Raw genomic sequence first — 12,144 nt, forward strand, 5'->3', positions numbered from 1 at the left:
TAATCAAAAAGAGGAAAAGAATTGTTAGTTGTCGAAACGGTGAAGGGAATATGTAATTCGGTAGGTCATTTAGAAACACGTTATGTGATTCTGTCAATGCCACGTTTCGTAAAAAAAAGTCAAGTCTTCGATTCTCTGCCATTAAATGTATCACCCCCATAATAATATAATATTCGAAAAGTATGTTTCACTATGACTTGACGGAGACGGGAAAATCCAAAAAGGCTCACTGATGACATTGTTTTTTCTCAACAAAACTAATCAAAAAGAGGAAAAGAATTGTTAGTTGTCGAAACGGTGAAGGGAATATGTAATTCGGTAGGTCATTTAGAAACACGTTATGTGATTCCGACAATGCCACATTCCGTAAAAAAAAGTCAAGTCTTCGATTCTCTGCCATTAAATGTGTCACCCCCATAATAATATAAAAATATAATATTCGGAAAGTGTGTTTCACTATGACCTGACGGAGAGGGGGAAATCCAGAAAGGCTCACTAATGACATTATTCTTTCTCAACAAAACTAATCAAAAAGTGGAAGAGAATTGTTATTTGTCGAAACGGTGAAGGGAATATGGAATTCGGTAGGTCATTTAGAAAAACGTTATGTGATTCCGACAATGCCACGTTTCTAATAAAAAAATCAAGTCTTCGATTCTCTGCCATTGAATGTGTCACCCCCATAATAATATAATATTCGAAAAGTATGTTCCACTATGACTTGACGGAGACGGGAAAATCCAAAAAGGCTCACTAATGACATTGTTTTTTCTCAACAAAACTAATCAAAAAGAGGAAAAGGATTGTTAGTTGTCGAAACGGTGAAGGGAATATGTAATTCGGTAGATCATTTAGAAACACGTTATGTGATTCCGACAATGCCAAGTTCCGTAAAAAAAAGTCAAGTCTTCGATTCTCTGCCATTAAATGTGTCACCCCCATAATAATATAATATTCGAAAAGTATGTTCCACTATGACTTGACGGAGAGGGGAAAATCCAAAAAGGCTCACTGATGACATTGTTTTTTCTCAACAAAACTAATCAAAAAGAGGAAAAGAATTGTTAGTTGTCGAAACGGTGAAGGGAATATGTAATTCGGTAGGTCATTTAGAAACACGTTATGTGATTCCGACAATGCCACGTTCCGTAAAAAAAGTCAAGTCTTCGATTCTCTGCCGTTGAATGTGTCACCCCCATAATAATATAATATTCGGAAAGTGTGTTTCACTATGACTTGACGGAGAGGGGAAAATCCAAAAAGGCTCACTAATGACATAATTTTTTCTCAACAAAACTAATCAAAAATTGGAAGAGAATTGTTATTTGTCTAAACGGTGAAGGGAATATGTAATTCGGTAGGTCATTTAGAAACACGTTATGTGATTACGACAATGCCACGTTTCGTAAAAAAAAGTCAAGTCTTCGATGCTCTGCCATTGAATGTGTCACCCCCATAATAATATAATAATATAATATTCGGAAAGTGTGTTTCACTATGACCTGACGGAGAGGGGAAAATCCAGAAAGGCTCACTAATGACATTATTCTTTCTCAACAAAACTAATCAAAAAGAGGAAAAGAATTGTTAGTTGTCGAAACGGTGAAGGGAATATGTAATTCGGTAGGTCATTTAGAAACACGTTATGTGATTTCGACAATGCCACGTTCCGTAAAAAAAAGTCAAGTTTTCGATTCTCTGCCATTAAATGTGTCACCCCCATAATAATATAATATTCGAAAAGTATGTTTCACTATGACTTGACGGAGACGGGAAAATCCAAAAAGGCTCACTGATGACATTGTTTTTTCTCAACAAAACTAATCAAAAAGAGGAAAAGAATTGTTAGTTGTCGAAACGGTGAAGGGAATATGTAATTCGGTATGTCATTTAGAAACACGTTATGTGATTCCGACAATGCCACGTTCCGTAAAAAAAAGTCAAGTCTTCGATTCTCTGCCATTAAATGTGTCACCCCCATAATAATATAATATTCGAAAAGTATGTTTCACTATGACTTGACGGAGACGGGAAAATCCAAAAAGGCTCACTGATGACATTGTTTTTTCTCAACAAAACTAATCAAAAAGAGGAAAAGAATTGTTAGTTGTCGAAACGGTGAAGGGAATATGTAATTCGGTAGGTCATTTAGAAACACGTTATGTGATTCTGTCAATGCCACGTTTCGTAAAAAAAAGTCAAGTCTTCGATTCTCTGCCATTAAATGTATCACCCCCATAATAATATAATATTCGAAAAGTATGTTTCACTATGACTTGACGGAGACGGGAAAATCCAAAAAGGCTCACTGATGACATTGTTTTTTCTCAACAAAACTAATCAAAAAGAGGAAAAGAATTGTTAGTTGTCGAAACGGTGAAGGGAATATGTAATTCGGTAGGTCATTTAGAAACACGTTATGTGATTCCGACAATGCCACATTCCGTAAAAAAAAGTCAAGTCTTCGATTCTCTGCCATTAAATGTGTCACCCCCATAATAATATAATATTCGAAAAGTATGTTTCACTATGACTTGACGGAGACGGGAAAATCCAAAAAGGATCACTAATGACATTGTTTTTTCTAACAAAACTAATCAAAAAGAGGAAAAGAATTGTTAGTTGTCGAAACGGTGAAGGGAATATGTAATTCGGTAGGTCATTTAGAAACACGTTATGTGATTCCGACAATGCCACGTTTCGAAAAAAAAGGCAAGTCTTCGATTCTCTGCTATTGAATGTGTCACCCCCATAATAATATAATATTCGGAAAGTGTGTTTCACTATGACCTGACGGAGAGGGGGAAATCCAAAAAGGCTCACTAATGACATTATTCTTTTTTCAACAGAACTAATCAAAAAGTGGAAGAGAATTGTTATTTGTCGAAACCGTGTAGGGAATATGGAATTCGGTAGATCGTTTAGAAACGCATTATGTGTTTCTAAATATGCCACGTTTCGTGAAAAAAGTGAAGTCCTCGATGCTCTGCCATTGAATGTGTTACCCTCATAATAATATCTTCGGAAAGCGTGTTTCACTGTGACTTGACGGAGAGGGTAAATCCATATAGGCTCACATATGACCTTGTTTTTTCTCAACAAAACTAATCAAAAAGTGGGAGAGAATAATTAATTGTCGGAACGGTGAAGGGAAGATGGAATTCGGTAGCTCATTTGGAAACGCCTCATCTGATTCCGACAATGCCACGTTTCGTAAAAAAAAGTCAAGTCTTCGATGCTCTGCCATTGAATGTGTCACCCCCATAATAATATAATAATATAATATTCGGAAAGTGTGTTTCACTATGACCTGACGGAGAGGGGAAAATCCAGAAAGGCTCACTAATGACATTATTCTTTCTCAACAAAACTAATCAAAAAGTGGAAGAGAATTGTTATTTGTCGAAACGGTGAAGGGAATATGGAATTCGGTAGGTCATTTAGAAAAACGTTATGTGATTCCGACAATGCCACGTTTCTAATAAAAAAATCAAGTCTTCGATTCTCTGCCATTGAATGTGTCACCCCCATAATAATATAATATTCGAAAAGTATGTTTCACTATGACTTGACGGAGACGGGAAAATCCAAAAAGGCTCACTAATGACATTGTTTTTTCTCAACAAAACTAATCAAAAAGAGGAAAAGAATTGTTAGTTGTCGAAACGGTGAAGGGAATATGTAATTCGGTAGGTCATTTAGAAACACGTTATGTGATTCCGACAATGCCACGTTCCGTAAAAAAAAGTCAAGTCTTCGATTCTCTGCCATTAAATGTGTCACCCCCATAATAATATAATATTCGAAAAGTATGTTTCACTATGACTTGACGGAGACGGGAAAATCCAAAAAGGCTCACTGATGACATTGTTTTTTCTCAACAAAACTAATCAAAAAGAGGAAAAGAATTGTTAGTTGTCGAAACGGTGAAGGGAATATGTAATTCGGTAGGTCATTTAGAAACACGTTATGTGATTCCGACAATGCCACGTTCCGTAAAAAAAGTCAAGTCTTCGATTCTCTGCCGTTGAATGTGTCACCCCCATAATAATATAATATTCGAAAAGTATGTTTCACTATGACTTGACGGAGACGGGAAAATCCAAAAAGGCTCACTAATGACATTGTTTTTTCTCAACAAAACTAATCAAAAAGAGGAAAAGAATTGTTAGTTGTCGAAACGGTGAAGGGAATATGTAATACGGTAGGTCATTTAGAAACACGTTATGTGATTCCGACAATGCCACGTTCCGTAAAAAAAAGTCAAGTCTTCGATTCTCTGCCATTAAATGTGTCACCCCCATAATAATATAATATTCGAAAAGTATGTTTCACTATGACTTGACGGAGACGGGAAAATCCAAAAAGGCTCACTGATGACATTGTTTTTTCTCAACAAAACTAATCAAAAAGAGGAAAAGAATTGTTAGTTGTCGAAACGGTGAAGGGAATATGTAATTCGGTAGGTCATTTAGAAACACGTTATGTGATTCCGACAATGCCACGTTCCGTAAAAAAAGTCAAGTCTTCGATTCTCTGCCATTAAATGTGTCACCCCCATAATAATATAATATTCGAAAAGTATGTTTCACTATGACTTGACGGAGACGGGAAAATCCAAAAAGGCTCACTGATGACATTGTTTTTTCTCAACAAAACTAATCAAAAAGAGGAAAAGAATTGTTAGTTGTCGAAACGGTGAAGGGAATATGGAATTCGGTAGGTCATTTAGAAAAACGTTATGTGATTCCGACAATGCCACGTTTCTAATAAAAAAATCAAGTCTTCGATTCTCTGCGATTGAATGTGTCACCCCCATAATAATATAATATTCGAAAAGTATGTTTCACTATGACTTGACGGAGACGGGAAAATCCAAAAAGGCTCACTGATGACATTGTTTTATCTCAACAAAACTAATCAAAAAGAGGAAAAGAATTGTTAGTTGTCGAAACGGTGAAGGGAAGATGGAATTCGGTAGGTCATTTAGAAACACATTATGTGATTCTGTCAATGCCACGTTTCGTAAAAAAAAGTCAAGTCTTCGATTCTCTGCCATTAAATGTGTCACCCCCATAATAATATAATATTCGAAAAGTATGTTTCACTATGACTTGACGGAGACGGGAAAATCCAAAAAGGCTCACTGATGACATTGTTTTTTCTCAACAAAACTAATCAAAAAGAGGAAAAGAATTGTTAGTTGTCGAAACGGTGAAGGGAATATGTAATTCGGTAGGTCATTTAGAAACACGTTATGTGATTCCGACAATGCCACGTTCCGTAAAAAAAGTCAAGTCTTCGATTCTCTGCCGTTGAATGTGTCACCCCCATAATAATATAATATTCGGAAAGTGTGTTTCACTATGACTTGACGGAGAGGGGAAAATCCAAAAAGGCTCACTAATGACATAATTTTTTCTCAACAGAACTAATCAAAAATTGGAAGAGAATTGTTATTTGTCGAAACAGTGAGAGGAATATGGAATTCGGTAGGTCATTCAGAAACACGTTATGTGATTCCGACAATGCCACGTTCCGTAAAAAAAAGTCAAGTCTTCGATTCTCTGCCATTAAATGTGTCACCCCCATAATAATATAATATTCGAAAAGTATGTTTCACTATGACTTGACGGAGACGGGAAAATCCAAAAAGGCTCACTGATGACATTGTTTTTTCTTAACAAAACTAATCAAAAAGAGGAAAAGAATTGTTAGTTGTCGAAACGCTGAAGGGAATATGGAATTCGGTAGGTCATTTAGAAAAACGTTATGTGATTCCGACAATGCCACGTTTCTAATAAAAAAATCAAGTCTTCGATTCTCTGCCATTGAATGTGTCACCCCCATAATAATATAATATTCGAAAAGTATGTTTCACTATGACTTGACGGAGACGGGAAAATCCAAAAAGGCTCACTGATGACATTGTTTTATCTCAACAAAACTAATCAAAAAGAGGAAAAGAATTGTTAGTTGTCGAAACGGTGAAGGGAAGATGGAATTCGGTAGGTCATTTAGAAACACGTTATGTGATTCCGACAATGCCACGTTCCGTAAAAAAAGTCAAGTCTTCGATTCTCTGCCGTTGAATGTGTCACCCCCATAATAATATAATATTCGGAAAGTGTGTTTCACTATGACTTGACGGAGAGGGGAAAATCCAAAAAGGCTCACTAATGACATAATTTTTTCTCAACAGAACTAATCAAAAATTGGAAGAGAATTGTTATTTGTCGAAACGGTGAGAGGAATATGGAATTCGGTAGGTCATTCAGAAACACGTTATGTGATTCCGACAATGCCACGTTCCGTAAAAAAAAGTCAAGTCTTCGATTCTCTGCCATTAAATGTGTCACCCCCATAATAATATAATATTCGAAAAGTATGTTTCACTATGACTTGACGGAGACGGGAAAATCCAAAAAGGCTCACTGATGACATTGTTTTTTCTCAACAAAACTAATCAAAAAGAGGAAAAGAATTGTTAGTTGTCGAAACGGTGAAGGGAATATGGAATTCGGTAGGTCATTTAGAAAAACGTTATGTGATTCCGACAATGCCACGTTTCTAATAAAAAAATCAAGTCTTCGATTCTCTGCCATTGAATGTGTCACCCCCATAATAATATAATATTCGAAAAGTATGTTTCACTATGACTTGACGGAGACGGGAAAATCCAAAAAGGCTCACTGATGACATTGTTTTATCTCAACAAAACTAATCAAAAAGAGGAAAAGAATTGTTAGTTGTCGAAACGGTGAAGGGAAGATGGAATTCGGTAGGTCATTTAGAAACACATTATGTGATTCTGTCAATGCCACGTTTCGTAAAAAAAAGTCAAGTCTTCGATTCTCTGCCATTAAATGTGTCACCCCCATAATAATATAATATTCGAAAAGTATGTTTCACTATGACTTGACGGAGACGGGAAAATCCAAAAAGGCTCACTGATGACATTGTTTTTTCTCAACAAAACTAATCAAAAAGAGGAAAAGAATTGTTAGTTGTCGAAACGGTGAAGGGAATATGTAATTCGGTAGGTCATTTAGAAACACGTTATGTGATTCCGACAATGCCACGTTCCGTAAAAAAAGTCAAGTCTTCGATTCTCTGCCGTTGAATGTGTCACCCCCATAATAATATAATATTCGGAAAGTGTGTTTCACTATGACTTGACGGAGAGGGGAAAATCCAAAAAGGCTCACTAATGACATAATTTTTTCTCAACAGAACTAATCAAAAATTGGAAGAGAATTGTTATTTGTCGAAACGGTGAAGGGAATATGGAATTCGGTAGGTCATTTAGAAAAACGTTATGTGATTCCGACAATGCCACGTTTCTAATAAAAAAATCAAGTCTTCGATTCTCTGCCATTGAATGTGTCACCCCAATAATAATATAATATTCGAAAAGTATGTTTCACTATGACTTGACGGAGACGGGAAAATCCAAAAAGGCTCACTAATGACATTGTTTTTTCTCAACAAAACTAATCAAAAAGAGGAAAAGAATTGTTAGTTGTCGAAACGGTGAAGGGAATATGTAATTCGGTAGGTCATTTAGAAACACGTTATGTGATTCCGACAATGCCACGTTCCGTAAAAAAAAGTCAAGTCTTCGATTCTCTGCCATTAAATGTGTCACCCCCATAATAATATAATATTCGAAAAGTATGTTTCACTATGACTTGAAGGAGACGGGAAAATCCAAAAAGGCTCACTGATGACATTGTTTTTTCTCAACAAAACTAATCAAAAAGAGGAAAAGAATTGTTAGTTGTCGAAACGGTGAAGGGAATATGTAATTCGGTAGGTCATTTAGAAACACGTTATGTGATTCCGACAATGCCACGTTCCGTAAAAAAAGTCAAGTCTTCGATTCTCTGCCGTTGAATGTGTCACCCCCATAATAATATAATATTCGAAAAGTATGTTTCACTATGACTTGACGGAGACGGGAAAATCCAAAAAGGCTCACTAATGACATTGTTTTTTCTCAACAAAACTAATCAAAAAGAGGAAAAGAATTGTTAGTTGTCGAAACGGTGAAGGGAATATGTAATTCGGTAGGTCATTTAGAAACACGTTATGTGATTCCGACAATGCCACGTTCCGTAAAAAAAGTCAAGTCTTCGATTCTCTGCCATTAAATGTGTCACCCCCATAATAATATAATATTCGAAAAGTATGTTTCACTATGACTTGACGGAGACGGGAAAATCCAAAAAGGCTCACTGATGACATTGTTTTTTCTCAACAAAACTAATCAAAAAGAGGAAAAGAATTCTAAGTTGTCGAAACGGTGAAGGGAATATGTAATTCGGTAGGTCATTTAGAAACACGTTATGTGATTCCGACAATGCCACGTTCCGTAAAAAAAAGTCAAGTCTTCGATTCTCTGCCATTAAATGTGTCACCCCCATAATAATATAATATTCGAAAAGTATGTTTCACTATGACTTGACGGAGACGGGAAAATCCAAAAAGGCTCACTGATGACATTGTTTTTTCTCAACAAAACTAATCAAAAAGAGGAAAAGAATTGTTAGTTGTCGAAACGGTGAAGGGAATATGGAATTCGGTAGGTCATTTAGAAAAACGTTATGTGATTCCGACAATGCCACGTTTCTAATAAAAAAATCAAGTCTTCGATTCTCTGCCATTGAATGTGTCACCCCCATAATAATATAATATTCGAAAAGTATGTTTCACTATGACTTGACGGAGACGGGAAAATCCAAAAAGGCTCACTGATGACATTGTTTTATCTGAACAAAACTAATCAAAAAGAGGAAAAGAATTGTTAGTTGTCGAAACGGTGAAGGGAAGATTGAATTCGGTAGGTCATTTAGAAACACATTATGTGATTCTGTCAATGCCTCGTTTCGTAAAAAAAAGTCAAGTCTTCGATTCTCTGCCATTAAATGAGTCACCCACATAATAATATATTATTCGAAAAGTATGTTTCACTATGACTTGACGGAGACGGGAAAATCCAAAAAGGCTCACTGATGACATTGTTTTTTCTCAACAAAACTAATCAAAAAGAGGAAAAGAATTGTTAGTTGTCGAAACGGTGAAGGGAATATGTAATTCGGTAGGTCATTTAGAAACACGTTATGTGATTCCGACAATGCCACGTTCCGTAAAAAAAGTCAAGTCTTCGATTCTCTGCCGTTGAATGTGTCACCCCCATAATAATATAATATTCGGAAAGTGTGTTTCACTATGACTTGACGGAGAGGGGAAAATCCAAAAAGGCTCACTAATGACATAATTTTTTCTCAACAAAACTAATCAAAAATTGGAAGAGAATTGTTATTTGTCGAAACGGTGAGAGGAATATGGAATTCGGTAGGTCATTCAGAAACACGTTTTGTGATTCCGACAATTCCACGTTTCGTAAAAAAAAGTCAAGTCTTCGATGCTCTGCCATTGAATGTGTCACCCCCATAATAATATAATATTCGAAAAGTATGTTTCACTATGACTTGACGGAGACGGGAAAATCCAAAAAGGCTCACTAATGACATTGTTTTTTCTCAACAAAACTAATCAAAAAGAGGAAAAGAATTGTTAGTTGTCGAAACGGTGAAGGGAATATGTAATTCGGTAGGTCATTTAGAAACACGTTATGTGATTCCGACAATGCCACGTTCCGTAAAAAAAAGTCAAGTCTTCGATTCTCTGCCATTAAATGTGTCACCCCCATAATAATATAATATTCGAAAAGTATGTTTCACTATGACTTGACGGAGACGGGAAAATCCAAAAAGGCTCACTGATGACATTGTTTTTTCTCAACAAAACTAATCAAAAAGAGGAAATGAATTGTTAGTTGTCGAAACGGTGAAGGGAATATGTAATTCGGTAGGTCATTTAGAAACACGTTATGTGATTCCGACAATGCCACGTTCCGTAAAAAAAAGTCAAGTCTTCGATTCTCTGCCATTAAATGTGTCACTTCCATAATAATATAATATTCGGAGAGTATGTTTCACTATGACTTGACGGAGACGGGAAAATCCAAAAGGATCACTAATGACATTATTCTTTTTTCAACAGAACTAATCAAAAAGTGGAAGAGAATTGTTATTTGTCGAAACCGTGTAGGGAATATGGAATTCGGTAGATCGTTTAGAAACGCATTATGTGTTTCTAAATATGCCACGTTTCGTGAAAAAAGTGAAGTCCTCGATGCTCTGCCATTGAATGTGTTACCCTCATAATAATATCTTCGGAAAGCGAGTTTCACTGTGACTTGACGGAGAGGGTAAATCCATATAGGCTCACATATGACCTTGTTTTTTCTCAACAAAACTAATCAAAAAGTGGGAGAGAATAGTTGATTGTCGGAACGGTGAAGGGAAGATGGAATTCGGTAGCTCATTTGGAAACGCCTCATCTGATTCCGACAATGCCACGTTTCGTAAAAAAAAGTCAAGTCTTCGATGCTCTGCCATTGAATGTGTCACCCCCATAATAATATAATAATATAATATTCGGAAAGTGTGTTTCACTATGACCTGACGGAGAGGGGAAAATCCAGAAAGGCTCACTAATGACATTATTCTTTCTCAACAAAACTAATCAAAAAGAGGAAAAGAATTGTTAGTTGTCGAAACGGTGAAGGGAATATGTAATTCGGTAGGTCATTTAGAAACACGTTATGTGATTCCGACAATGCCACGTTCCGTAAAAAAAAGTCAAGTCTTCGATTCTCTGCCATTAAATGTGTCACCCCCATAATAATATAAGATTCGAAAAGTATGTTTCACTATGACTTGACGGAGACGGGAAAATCCAAAAAGGCTCACTGATGACATTGTTTTTTCTCAACAAAACTAATCAAAAAGAGGAAAAGAATTGTTAGTTGTCGAAACGGTGAAGGGAATATGTAATTCGGTAGGTCATTTAGAAACACGTTATGTGATTCCGACAATGCCACGTTCCGTAAAAAAAGTCAAGTCTTCGATTCTCTGCCGTTGAATGTGTCACCCCCATAATAATATAATATTCGGAAAGTGTGTTTCACTATGACTTGACGGAGAGGGGAAAATCCAAAAAGGCTCACTAATGACATAATTTTTTCTCAACAAAACTAATCAAAAATTGGAAGAGAATTGTTATTTGTCGAAACGGTGAGAGGAATATGGAATTCGGTAGGTCATTCAGAAACACGTTTTGTGATTCCGACAATTCCACGTTTCGTAAAAAAAAGTCAAGTCTACGATGCTCTGCCATTGAATGTGTCAGCCCCATAATAATATAATATTCGAAAAGTATGTTTCACTATGACTTGACGGAGACGGGAAAATCCAAAAAGGCTCACTAATGACATTGTTTTTTCTCAACAAAACTAATCAAAAAGAGGAAAAGAATTGTTAGTTGTCGAAACGGTGAAGGGAATATGTAATTCGGTAGGTCATTTAGAAACACGTTATGTGATTCCGACAATGCCACGTTCCGTAAAAAAAAGTCAAGTCTTCGATTCTCTGCCATTAAATGTGTCACCCCCATAATAATATAATATTCGAAAAGTATGTTTCACTATGACTTGACGGAGACGGGAAAATCCAAAAAGGCTCACTGATGACATTGTTTTTTCTCAACAAAACTAATCAAAAAGAGGAAAAGAATTGTTAGTTGTCGGAACGGTGAAGGGAATATGTAATTCGGTAGGTCATTTAGAAACACGTTATGTGATTCCGACAATGCCACGTTCCGTAAAAAATGTCAAGTCTTCGATTCTCTGCCGTAGAATGTGTCACCCCCATAATAATATAATATTCGGAAAGTGTGTTTCACTATGACTTGACGGAGAGGGGAAAATCCAAAAAGGCTCACTAATGACATAATTTTTTCTCAACAAAACTAATCAAAAATTGGAAGAGAATTGTTATTTGTCGAAACGGTGAGAGGAATATGGAATTCGGTAGGTCATTCAGAAACACGTTTTGTGATTCCGACAATTCCACGTTTCGTAAAAAAAAGTCAAGTCTTCGATGCTCTGCCATTGAATGTGTCACCCCCATAATAATATAATATTCGAAAAGTATGTTTCACTATGACTTGACGGAGACGGGAAAATCCAAAAAGGCTCACTAATGACATTGTTTTTTCTCAACAAAACTAATCAAA

The sequence above is a fragment of the Diorhabda sublineata genome, chromosome Y (genome assembly GCF_026230105.1).
Source record: "Diorhabda sublineata isolate icDioSubl1.1 chromosome Y, icDioSubl1.1, whole genome shotgun sequence".
Lineage (NCBI taxonomy): Eukaryota > Metazoa > Arthropoda > Insecta > Coleoptera > Chrysomelidae > Diorhabda > Diorhabda sublineata.